This window comes from Doryrhamphus excisus, chromosome 4, assembly GCF_030265055.1.
Source record: "Doryrhamphus excisus isolate RoL2022-K1 chromosome 4, RoL_Dexc_1.0, whole genome shotgun sequence".
Taxonomy (NCBI): Eukaryota; Metazoa; Chordata; class Actinopteri; order Syngnathiformes; family Syngnathidae; genus Doryrhamphus; species Doryrhamphus excisus.
This window is the reverse complement of record NC_080469.1, coordinates 26,044,109-26,057,271: the sequence shown is the minus strand read 5'-3', so window position 1 is coordinate 26,057,271 and position 13,163 is coordinate 26,044,109. Positions and strand designations below refer to the sequence as shown.

Sequence of the window (13,163 nt, the reverse complement as noted above, 5' to 3'; positions counted from 1 at the left end):
CTTTGTACTCGTTGGCGTTTACTTTCTACATGCTAACATTCACCGTTTAGCATTACTAGCATTGACTACTCAGTAGTTCATGCTAACACTGACTATTTATACTTAGAACTACATGTTAGCATCTACTATTACTTTCTAGGTAGAACATGCTAACCATACCTTACTTAGTAGTACATGCTAACAATGACTACTTATACTTAGAAGTACATGTTAGCATCTACTATTACTTTCTAGGTAGAACATGCTAACCATACCTTACTTAGTAGTACATGCTAACAATGACTACTTATACTTAGAAGTACATGTTAGCATCTACTATTACTTTCTAGGTAGAACATGCTAACCATACCTTACTTTGTAGTACATGCTAACAGTGACTACTTATACTTAGAAGTACATGTTAGCATCTACTATTACTTTCTAGGTAGAACATGCTAACTTTAGCCCCTTAACAGTACTTGCAAGTACCATACCTTACTTTGTAGTACATGCTAACAATGACTACTTATACTTAGAGCTACATGTTAGCATTTACTATTACTTTCTAGGTAGAACATGCTAACTTTAGCCTCTTTATAGTGCTTGCAAGTACCATACCTTACTTTGCAGTACATGCTAACAATGACTACTTATACTTAGAGCTACATGTTAGCATCTACTATTACTTTCTAGGTAGAACATGCTAACCATACCTTACTTGGTAGTACATGCTAACAATGACTACTTATACTTAGAGCTACATGTTAGCATTTACAATTACTTTCTAGGTAGAACATGCTAACTTTGGCCCCTTAACAGTACTTGCAACCATATGTTACTTTGTAGTACATGCTAACAATGTCTACTCATACTTAAAAGTACTTATTGAGAAGTATTTACTATTACTTTCTAGGTAGAACATGCTAACTTTGGCCCCTTAACAGTACTTGCAACCATACCTTACTTTGTAGTACATGCTAACAATGACTACTTATACTTAGAAGTATTTACTATTACTTTCTAGGTAGAACTGCTATCTGTGGCCCCTTTATTGTACTTGCAAGCACCATACCTTACTACATGCTAACATGGACTATTCATAATGCTAATATAGACAAGTAGTACATGGTGTGTACATGGCGTGTACATGCTATGATGGAGTATTTATCAGTAGCGTTGGGTGTAGATAAGCATGTAGTAGTAGTAGTGGAGGTAGTGGTGTGGTGTAGTGTAGTGTAGTGTAGTTCATCATGGGAGGTGATGATGTGTTAGCGCCCCTAGCCGCTGATAACAACAAACTTTCATTATTTCTCTCACTTTCACGTCTGACAGCCCAGGAGAGGGAAAAGGAGGCGGAGACTAATCTCCACGCCGCCGCCACGCTGGAATTGGACCACTTTGTCATACCAGCACGCACGCACACACACACGCGCACCGACACACACACACAAACACACAGGACGCTTGTTTTCCGAGTTATTGCAAGACAACAGGCTTTTATTGTGAAGGGGACAGGATGGACGACGTCAAGCGTCCTCGTGTCGGACATCAAATGTTTACACGCCGCGTGAAGGCGGGAAGATAAGAGCCCAGCAGCCAATGACGTTCATTTATTTCTCCGCTTATCTCGTCCTCCTCCCTCCTACTTTCTTCTTTTTATTCAAATTATACCATTTCATAATAAGAGCCTATGTGACCTTTGACCCCCGACCGTGACGGTTGTTGACTTTCAAGATCGTTTTGTTTAAAAAAAAAACAAAAAACAAAAAAAAAAACCACATTGATTGTTTTTGCGGCAATGACTTCCTGTCGCCGTGGTAACGATTATGCAAATCAACCGCAACCTTTACGCTTGACGGGCGGGTCCCGGGGGGGTTGGGGCGGGTGACACGGCGACAGGACCGGACACACCCCCACTTTATACCCCCCCGACACCTCCACACCCCAAGACAAACTTGTCCAGCTTTGTCAGCCATTTTTACCTTTTACAACTTTTCATGCTTTTTATTGAGCTTTTTCCAGCCGTCAGTCCTCATTGGCTGACGGGCGTCACGTGGCCGTAGACGCCCCCCGCCCCCCTCATCATTTTTCCGCTCATATCCACTTTCCCCCCCCCCCCCCCCCCCACCACCAACGCCCTCCTGCCGCCGTCGCGCTCGTACATCTCCCCGTCTGCCAGACGCCATCGACCGCCTCATTTGCATACGTAAATCTATCGGCCGTGTGACAATGGCGCCGATACTGCTGAGTCGGCCCCCCCCCCCCGCGCGCACGCACACGCCACGCTCCTGATGGAGCCCTCATCCGGTCTGACAGCCGACAACAACGCTAACTTCTCACGGCTACCACCCTATGCTACCTCTTAGCTGGCTAAGCTAGTCACTCATTTGTTTGCTAGCTAACGAGTTTGTTACTCAGCTACAGTCAGCGAGCTAATAGCTACTTTAGCTATTTGGTAAGTAAGTTATTATTCATTAGCTAACTAATGAATGATGCGGGAAACAAATGAGCTAATGCAGCTAAGTAGCGAGCTAACCCAGTACCAAGCTACCCAATTAGCTAACAAACTAGCTAACTAACTACTTAACCGATATGAAACAAATTAGCTTGCAAACATGCTAGTATTATTAAAGCTGTTTAACTTATTGACAAACAAGGTTGCTAACTAGCTAACAAACTAGCCAGTACCTAAATTGCTATAGTCAACGAGTTTGGTTTGCTAACTATTAGTTAGCCAGTTTATTCATTAGAATTTTATTAACTAGTTTGTTAGCTTGTTTGTATGCTAGCTACGTTTTTTTATGTTACATAGCTAGCTAGTTTGTGAGCTACTTTGATGGTGAATTAGTTTGTTAGTTAGATCATTTGTTTGCGGGCTAGTTTCAGATATTTGGTTAGCTAATGAATTTGTCAGCTAACTTGCTAGGTTGCTAGCTTGTTTGTATGCTAGCTACGTTTTTTCATGTTACATAGCTAGCTAGTTGGTGAGCTGCTTTGATGGTGAATTAGTTTGCTAGTTAGATCATTTGTTTGCGGGCTAGTTTCAGATCATTTGTTAGCGAATTAATTTGTCAGCTAACTTGCTAGGTTGTTTGGTGGTTCATTTAAAAGCTATTTAGCAAGGTAGTTAGCTATTTTTGCTAATTTGTTTATATATTAGCTTTGGTCAATTAGTTTTTTTATATGTCATCCATTTGTTCATAATTTGTTTTGCTAATTTATTAGTCAGGTAGCTAGCTAGCCGGTTAGATAGTAGGTGTATTAGTTTGCTAGCCAATTAATTTTCTCGTTGTTTAGCTTGTAAAACTGTGAATTAGTCAGCAAATAATTTGCTAGTTAGCTATTTCTCTCGCTTGCTAGCTAGTGTATAATTAGCTTTTTAGCTATATAGTTATGGTGGTCCCACATGGTCCTAGGATGTACTATAATGGAGACGCTGGAGAGGAGGGACACCCGCGGTCATGATGTGCTAGCATGCTAATGCTAATGTTCGCTACTTGTCGCGACCCGTTCTCTGTTTGCGGTGGGGGTGTTCGGGGTCCGCAGGAGAAGGTTCTGGCGGGAGCAGAAGGAGACCAAGGGCCTGGGCGGGCGTCCTGCAGGTGTCTTCCTGTCCCGTCCAAAGATGAAAGCGTGACAGGAAGCTGTCGTCAGGAATTTTGGCGAGGCGATGAGGAAAAGTAGATTTAGTGCAGAAGGAGCGGAGGAGGCGCCGATCCGTTTATTGACGAGCCTTCAGCGCCGCTCATCACCTCAAGTGGTCCGGACCCCGACGCAAACCGTCTCTGATGTTTGGTGACACCTTCAAAGCGGGGCGGCCGCCCGGCCTTCATCACGCCGCTGAGGAAGAGGAGGAGCGCTAACCTTTTCCTTCATGACTTCAATCAAAATGTAAATGGCCGCCGCCATCGATTGGACCGCTCGCCGCCTTCTAGCGCCGCGTACGCCGCTTCTGCGCTTCTTGACAGGAGGTACACACACACGCACACACACACACGCACACACACACACACGCGCACACACACACACACACACACACACACTAATGAGTTTCAAGTTGCGACTAAATGAAAAAGTGTTTGTTTTTAACCTTAAAGCGGAGTTCATAGCGACTAGTTAGCTCGCGCTAGTTCCTTATTTGGACCTGTTATAGTTAGCATGTAGCCTTCTTGAGGCTAACGCTACGTGTTTGTTTGTTTGTTTGTTAGCGGTTTCCCTAAGGGTCCGTGACTAACATTACAATTAGCATGTGCACAAGCATCGGTAGCCTTTACGTTGGTTAGCATTTTGTTGGGCCGTGCTAATGCTACACTGCTAGCCGTTAGTTGTAGTTTGTACTTCTTGAGGCTAACGCTACATGTTTGTTTGTAAGCGGTTTCCCTAAGGGTCCGCGGCTAATATAACAATTAGCCTGTTGGTTAGCATATTGTTGGGCCGTGCTAATGCTACACTGCTAGCCGTTAGTTGTAGTTTGTACACACACACTAATGAGTTTCAAGTTGCGACTAAATGAAAAAGTGTTTGTTTTTAACCTTAAAGCAGAGTTCATAGCGACTAGTTAGCTCACGCTAGTTCCTTATTTGGACCTGTTATAGTTAGCATGTAGCCTTCTTGAGGCTAACGCTACGTGTTTGTTTGTTTGTTTGTTTGTTAGCGGTTTCCCTAAGGGTCCATGACTAACATTACAATTAGCATGTGCACAAGCATTGGTAGCCTTTACGTTGGTTAGCATTTTGTTGGGCCGTGCTAATGCTACACTGCTAGCCGTTAGTTGTAGTTTGTACTTCTTGAGGCTAACGCTACATGTTTGTCAGCGGTTTCCCTAAGGGTCCGCGGCTAATATAACAATTAGCCTGTTGGTTAGCATATTGTTGGGCCGTGCTAATGCTACACTGCTAGCCGTTAGTTGTAGTTTGTACACACACACTAATGAGTTTCAAGTTGCGACTAAATGAAAAAGTGTTTTTTTAACCTCAAAGTGGAGTTCATAGCGAATAGTTAGCTCGTGCTAGTTCCTTATTTGGACCTGTTATAGTTAGCATGTAGCCTTCTTGAGGCTAACGCTACGTGTTTGTTTGTCAGCAGTTTCCCTAAGGGTCCGAGGCTAACATTACAATTAGCATGTGCACAAGCATCGGTAGCCTTTACGTTGATTAGCATTTTGTTGGGCCGTGCTAATGCTACACTGCTAGCCGTTAGTTGTAGTTTGTACACACACACTAATGAGTTTCAATTTGCGACTAAATGAAAAAGTGTTTTTTTAACCTTAAAGCGGAGTTCATAGCGACTAGTTAGCTCGCGCTAGTTCCTTATTTGGACCTGTTATAGTTAGCATGTAGCCTTCTTGAGGCTAACGCTACGTGTTTGTCAGCGGTTTCCCTAAGGGTCCGTGCCTAACATTACAATTAGCATGTGCACAAGCATCGGTAGCTTTTACGTTGGTTAGCATTTTGTTGGGCCGTGCTAATGCTACACCGCTAGCCGTTAGTTGTAGTTTGTACTTCTTGAGGCTAACGCTACATGTTTGTTTGTCAGCGGTTTCCCTAAGGGTCCGCGGCTAATATAACAATTAGCATGTTGGTTAGCATATTGTTGGGCCGTGCTAATGCTACACTGCTAGCCGTTAGTTGTAGTTTATACTTCTTGAGGCTAACGCTACATGTTTGTTTGTCAGCGGTTTCCCTAAGGGTCCGCGGCTAACATAACAATTAGCATGTCGGTTAGCATTTTGTTGGGCCGTGCTAATGCTACACCGCTAGCCGTTAGTTGTAGTTTGTACTTCTTGAGGCTAACGCTACATGTTTGTTTGTCAGCGGTTTCCCTAAGGGTCCGCGGCTAACATAACAATTAGCATGTCGGTTAGCATATTGTCGGGCCGTGCTAATGCTACACCGCTAGCCGTTAGTTGTAGTTTTAGTGGCGCCCCCCCACGCTTCACTGCGTCACTCAGCCGACAGGAAATGAAATACGCACGCACGTTTGTTATTTTTGGTAGCGAGCGGCCGAGTCATCCATCATGGCCGCTCCTCGCTCCTCAAAGTGTCTTTTTGTTCGGAGCCCATCCATCATCTTCCTGCCGCCAGTTGGCGCCAAACGCCATCATGGGAACGCGTGCGCCGTCTCGCTTGACGTTCCGATGGAGTTAGCCTAGCTCGCGGTGAATGCTAGCATTAGCGATTGAGGTTGTGACACGAGGAGCGGTTTGGGGGGGGGGGGGGGGGTCGTAGTTGAGGTCTAGCTGATGATGGTCTACCAGGAGCCAATCAGTGAGCTTCTCTTGTGTTGGTCTGAACCCTGCAGGAAAGGTGAAGCCCGGACGGGGTTTTGTCCTGGAACTGCTGAGTCCACATTTAGCCTGACACTGATGCATGCTGCGGTGTGTGTGTGTGTGGGGGGGGGGTGTTGGGGTGCTCACCTGGGGGTCCACCTGAGAAACATCAGCTGCAGTGAAGGGGGGGGGGGGTGGATTTAAAAACAGGATACGACCCAATAACGTCGGTACCAGGAAGCGATCAGCAGAGTTAGCATGTTTGATGACATTAGCATCATGATCGTGACGGCGCGAAGCGTCTGCCCCGTAGCCGCCCCCCCACCCCACCCCGCCCCCCAAGCCCCGCTCCCTACCCGTGTGGCGGCGGCGGCGACGACGGCGCTGATAGCATCAGACACTTTAATAAGTTGATTAGCGGCTACGTGCTATCTGCTAAGTGGATCTAGATGATGATGATGCTGATTGGCCGCTGCGCCGCGCCATCCATCTTTTTGATTGGCTAATAACTGGAATCCATCACGGCGCTCCGTGTGTGCGTTATCTGCTCCACTTTTGCTCCACTTTCATCCTTTCATCCTCTCATCCTCTCCAAAACTGATTTCATCTACAACATACTTTTATTGCTTTTTACCGCCCTCGTCTTCGTCTTCATCACCGCCGATGATGATGATGATGATGACCGCGTGAGGACAAAGGGACAACAGGCCCACCTCCGGGTCTGGGACTTCCAGGTCCCCGGCCACCTCTTCCAGTTCCAAGGCGGACACCATGGCGTTCCCAGGCCGACTGTGAGACACGATCCCTCTAGTGTGTCCTAACTTTGTCCCGGGACCTTCTCCCGGGACCGATTCCTGAGCCGCCTCCATGTGAAGGACCCAGGGAGGACCAAGGGAGGCCACCCCACGGAGGAGAACCACAGCTCCTCCTGGATGGAAGCTTCAACTATCAACCAACCTCACCAGACTTGACCCCCAAGGCTGATGACTGATCCAACATTGGAACAGGCTTTGCCCCCCCCCCTTCAGGAAAAGTGGTCCCACCAATCCAGAGGCCCCCCCCCCCCGATGTCCATGCCATGTTATGCCAATACATGATACAGCATCCAGGGCCCCGTGGAAGCTTTTACACCCCCTAACATCTCAAGCCAAGTTCAGCAGTACGCCCCCCGACCCCCCGACCCCCAACCCCCGGTATTGATCATGCAAGTGTCTGGTACGCCGTCTATGGGTTTCCCCGCTACCGGAACTAACCAACCAGGATGCGGTCATTGGTAGTCAGCCCCGCCCCTCTCTCCTCACCTGGGGGGGTCCTGGTGCCAGGCGCACACGTGGACACCCTTATGGATCTCAGGCCCGGATGGGACATCCCCAATCGAGGAGGGGACCGCGGTGGACCCGCCTTGCCTCTTCGGTCCAGAGGTGGATCCCAGTGAGTGAGAACCTGATCCGACATTGCCCCCTACCCCCCCTCGCCACCCCACCCCCCCAACCCCCGACACCTTAGCTCACAGTTACATCATCATTTGTGTGTTGTGTGTTTGCTCATTAGGAGAAAATACACAACCATTTCTCTTCATTTGGAACTACACACTATACTAACCTGGGGGGTGTGTGTGTGTGTGTGTGTGTGTGTGTGTGTGTGTCGGGCTAATTAGGCGGGTCAGACGGGTTGACCTTGTGTAGCCAAAGCGTGTTAGCGGCAGATTGCTAGCGTTAGCCCAGCTGCTAGCAGTGATTGATGGGCTGCTTAGCTCCTTACACGAAACAACAACACAACAACAACACAAAGTAAGACAGGGTTCTTATTGGCCGGGGGGCGGCGTGGGGGGCGGAGCCTGCGGTGCGTGTGTTTTATTGTCTTATTCTTTCATCTGGAGAAACGCCAGACAAGCAGGTCAGAGGTCAAATGTGTAGCATGTCGCTAGCGTCCGCTCGAGCGGGTGGAAGGTTTCAAAAAGGAAGTCATAGCTCCGAGATAAAGCGTCACACTACACGCGCATGTTAGCGTGTTAGCGTGTTAGCGTGCTAGCGTGCGTGTGGTATGACATGCTAGTTGGCTTTGTTAGCGCCACGTGATGGATGACCTTCACCGGGGTCGTTTGTCAAGCAGAAGCACTCGGCTTTAATCACTTCCTCTTCTATTCGTCAGCGCTGTATCTGCAACACCCCTCCAAATTAAAAGCGCCAACACGTCGTTTGTCCAAAACACCTGCTGCACACGCACACACACACACACACACACAAGGGGGGAAAGAAGAAATGAAGAAAAGATGAAGACTGGTTCCTGGCTGGTCCAGGCTGGCCTTCTGTCATCACCACCAGAGGGCGCCATCGTTAATAATAATAATAATAATAATAATAACTCATTAGCTGATGTCTGACTGGCGGGGAAACACACGCTAACTCTTGGCATCCGTCCTCATCACGCACACTTCTTCCACGCCCCATGCTAACAACTAGCATGCAATGAAAATACAATGACACGCGATGCTAACGCCTAGCATGCTACAAAAATATCAACCACGGTATACTAACGCCCAGCGTGCTATAAACAGAACTAGCACACACCATGTTAACACCTAGCATGCTGAATAAAGGACAAGGGTAATGCTAACAACTAGCATGTTAAAACAAGAAGACGTGCACATCATGTGTGCTCATGAAATAATGGCTATAAACAGAATAAGCACATGCCTTGCTAATGACTAGCGTGCTAAAAAAAAAAAAAGAAGGCATTGACGCCATGCTAACATCTAGCATGCCGGAATAATGACAAGCAATGCTAGGACCTAGGACAGCAGAAACAGAATTAGCGTGCTAAAAAAAAGCACACACCATGCTAACACCTAGCGTGTTTTAAACTGAACAAACACACGGCATGCTAACAATTAGTATGCTAAAAAACACCTAGCATGCTGAAAAAGGAGCACACGTCATGGTAACATTTAGCATGTTAAAAAAAAGAAGGCCCGCGCACCATGCTAACACTTAGCATGCCAAAAAAGTAAGCACACACACGCCATGCTAACGCTTGGCATGCTTAAAAAAGTAAGCTCATACACCATGCTAACACTTAGCGTGTTATAAACAGAACAAACACATGCCATGCTAACAATTAGTATGCTTAAAAACAATAAGCGCACACACCATGCTAACACCTAGCATGTTTTAAACTGAACAAACACACGGCATGCTAACAATTAGTATGCTAAAAAACACCTAGCATGCTGAAAAAGGAGCACATGTCATGGTAACATTTAGCATGTTAAAAAAAAGAAGGCCCGCACACCATGCTAACACTTAGCATGGTGTGTGCGTTTACTTTTTTGGCATGCTAACGCTTAGCATGCTTAAAAAAGTAAGAGCACACACCAAGCTAACACCTAGCGTGTTATAAACAGAAGAAACACATGCCATGCTAACAATTAGTATGCTAAAAAAAATAAGCGCACACGCCATGCTAACACCTAGCATGCTGAAAAAGGAGCACACGTCATGCTATCGGCTAACGTACTAAAAAAAGGGCAAACATTGCAAACACCTGGCATGCTAATGAAATAATGACTATGCTATGAACAGAATGAGCACATGCCTCGTGAATGACTAGCGTGCTAAAAAAAAGAAGGCGCATACGCCATGCTAACATCTAGCGTGCTAGAATAAATACAATGAGCATAACAGCTAGCGTGCTACAAAAAACAAAGCACACACCATGCTAATATCTTGCGAGTACACACCATGCTAGGACCTAGCACGCAAAAAAATACCAATGACTAGCTGTGCTAACACCGAGCGTGCTATAAATAGGACAGGCTAATGACTAGCATGACTAGCATGCAAAGAAAATGACGTGAGAGAAGTTTCATTCCTGCACAAGTCCTGCCGTTTCCGCCAGGACTCTAATTGGACGATGAGAGGTGTCCAAGAGGCCCTCTTGAGGGGGGGGTGTGGGGTGGGGGGGGGGGTCCGTGTTTGTGTGTCAGAAGTTCGATTTCCTGGCGTCTTGTTGTGAGGACAGCTCTCTCTCTCCTCGTCCTGTTGGTGTCTCTCGCCCTCCTCCAGGGAAATCATCACCATGTTTACTCCAACACCCCCGCCCCCTCCCACGCCACCCACCGTCTCTGTCCCGTAGCCGCCCCCAGTATTTCAGTTTTGTGCCCCATGATGTTGCCTGTTAGACTGATGGACAGCTACGAGACCACCCCCCCCCCCCGCCCCCGCCACACCCCCCGCCACGCTCACTCTTGTAAATTTGTGACCTCCGCTGGAAGACGAGGAGGAGACGGAGGCAGGGGAAGGGGGGGGGGCAGGGGGGATGTCTCTACAAGGCGGTGAAGTGTTTGGGAGGGGGGGTGGTGGTAAAGGGCAGGCAATTGGCGGTGAGGGATGGAGGGGGGTTGGGGGGGGGGGAGAAGAGGCCTTGAGAGGCCGATCAATGCGATGTTCACCTGCCGTCCACCTCCCCAATTTAAAGAGAAGGAGCGCTAACGATTTCCCCCGGCCCCCCCTTCCCTCCGTCCCCGCACCCCCGCCCCCCCCACCCGACTGATGGAAGCGGCGAGGAGACGAGGCAGCGAAAATGTAGAAAAATTAGGCTTCAAAGCGGCGAGCGTGCAGACAATTAGCCGCTAATGGCGCCTCGTTAAGTCAAATACACAAACATGCGCTAATCAGCACACAATTAGCCGCTAATGTAGCCGCTAATGCTACGGCTTTTAGCGTCGGCTGTTGGCTCGCGTCAGAAGTCGGTGAACAGCAGCAACGCCCCTGGCGGCTAGCCGTTGTGGGCTAGCTGGGTTGGCTAATTGTTTTGCGGCGGGTGACAATAACGCAAGATCATTCCTGATGCTAACTGCAGTCACATCCTTAGCATGACATCCTTAGCGCGCCATCCTTAGAGCGCCATCCTTAGCGCGCCACCCTTGGCGCCGGGTCAATATAAGTTATGCTAATGGTCGTAATGTTAGATGCTAGTGACGCTAATGGGTCATGATGCGATCAGCTGGTAATGCTAATGCTCAAAATGGTATCAGCTAGCGATTCTTATGGATAATGTTGTAATACGTTAGTGATGCTAATGGTAACAATGCTGATGATGCTAATGGGTCATGATGCGATCAGCTGATAATGCTAACACTCAAAATGGTATCAACTAGCGATTCTTATGGATAATGTTACTATACGCTAGTGATGCTAATGGTAACAATGCTAATGATGCTAATGCAAATTATGCTATTTTCCATTGATGTTAATAATGCTAATCGGCTAGTGATGTTATCATGCCCCCAACCATTGATGCTAATGGTCACAATGCGATCATGCAGTGATGCTAACAATGCCATCAGCTAGTTGCTCTAATGCCAATGATGCTATCATCTGGTGATGCTAATGCAAATGATGCTATCATTGCGAGATGCTAATAATGCTATCAATAATGCTATCAGCCAGTGATGCTAATACTATTGATGCTATCATCGAGAGATGCTAACGATGCTATCATCCAGTGATGCCAATGATGCTATCAGCTAGTGATGCTAATGATGCTATCATCGAAAGATGCTAATGGTGCTATCAGCCAGTGATGCTAATGCTAATAATGCTATCAGCTAGTGATGCTAATGATGCTATCATCGAGAGATGTTAATGATGCTATCAGCCAGTGATGCTAATGCTATTGATGCTATCATCGAGAGATGCTAACGATGCTATCATCGAGAGATGCTAATGATGCTATATCCAGTGATGCCAATGATGCTAACAGCTAGTGATGCTAATGATGCTATCATTGAGAGATGCTAATGATGCTATCAGCTATTGATGCTGATGATGCTCTCACCCAGAGATGGTAATGATGCTATCAGCTAGTGATGCTAATGCTATTGATGCTATAAGCTAGTAATGCTGATGATGCTATCGTCCAGAGATGGTAGTGATGCTATCAGCTCGTGATGCTAATGCTATTGATGCTATCAGCTAGTAATGCTGATGATGCTATCATCCAGAGATGGTAATGATGCTATCAGCTAGTGATGCTAACATCTCGTGACACTAGTGCCGCTAATGGTCACCATGCTATCACGCAGTGATGCTATGGGCTAGTGTGACATCTGTGCAGTGTTGTCAGATGTCGTCTCCTTGACACTTTCCGCTGGAGCGATAACGGAGACGTTGCCCTTTGCCCCGTGCAGCACGATGCCTTCAAAGCACAGTAAATGAAAGCGCCATCGTGGCGGCGGTGGCGGCGGCGGCGTGATCACACGTCAGGCGGACGCCGTTTGACTTTCATGCTTTTCCTTTCCATCGCGGCAAACCTTGAAAGAGCGGACAGATGTTTACGTGACACGTTACGTTTCTTTGTGTTTTTCTCGCCGACGAGCCGGGGTCGGAGCGCCTCAGCGGGCCGCCGAGTGGGCGGCGGCCGCGCAGGAAGTTGTCGGCGTTTGTCAGGGGCGCTAACAAAGACGGCGCGAAGAAGACGAGGAGCGAAGAGAAAGCGATAGAGAGGCAGGGAGCAGGAAAGCAAGAAAGTGATGCTGGCTTTTTAAAAGGTCCACTGGGAGGGAGGGGGGGCCGGGGGGGCCGGGGGTGGGGGGGCTAGTTGTTATGTTGAGGAGGTGTTGTTGGATCAATGAGAGGAGAGAAAGAAGGAGCCAGAGAAGGATGACAGGCCTCATTACCACCAAACCTCAGACAGTGATGCCTCTGTGTGTGTGTGTGTACGTGTGTGTGTGTGTGTCTGTGTGTGTGTGTGTGTGTGTGTGTGCGCCTCCTATTTACATGCACGTGTGTGTGTGTGTGTGTGTGTGTGTTCCCAGCAGGGTGCCGGAGGAGAAGCAGAGCATGATGGAACGGAGTTCTTTAAAGGTCAACAACAACAACAACAAACGCCTGCTAAATGCTAACCGCTAACCTGT

The 13,163-nt window shown here is 47.5% G+C and overlaps 1 protein-coding gene across 4 annotated transcripts in view; it reads left to right on the top strand.

The window, feature by feature from the left end:
• The first annotated feature begins 2,125 nt into the window (after positions 1–2,125).
• Positions 2,126–13,163, top strand: part of prdm6 (PR domain containing 6) — a 42,728-nt gene continuing 31,690 nt past the window's right edge. For all 4 annotated transcript variants that reach the window (XM_058069815.1, XM_058069816.1, XM_058069817.1 and 1 more), the window contains exons 1-2: positions 2,126–3,950; positions 13,065–13,113. The gene's annotated coding sequence lies outside the window, so the exon portion shown is untranslated. The remainder of the gene's footprint in view (positions 3,951–13,064; positions 13,114–13,163) is intronic.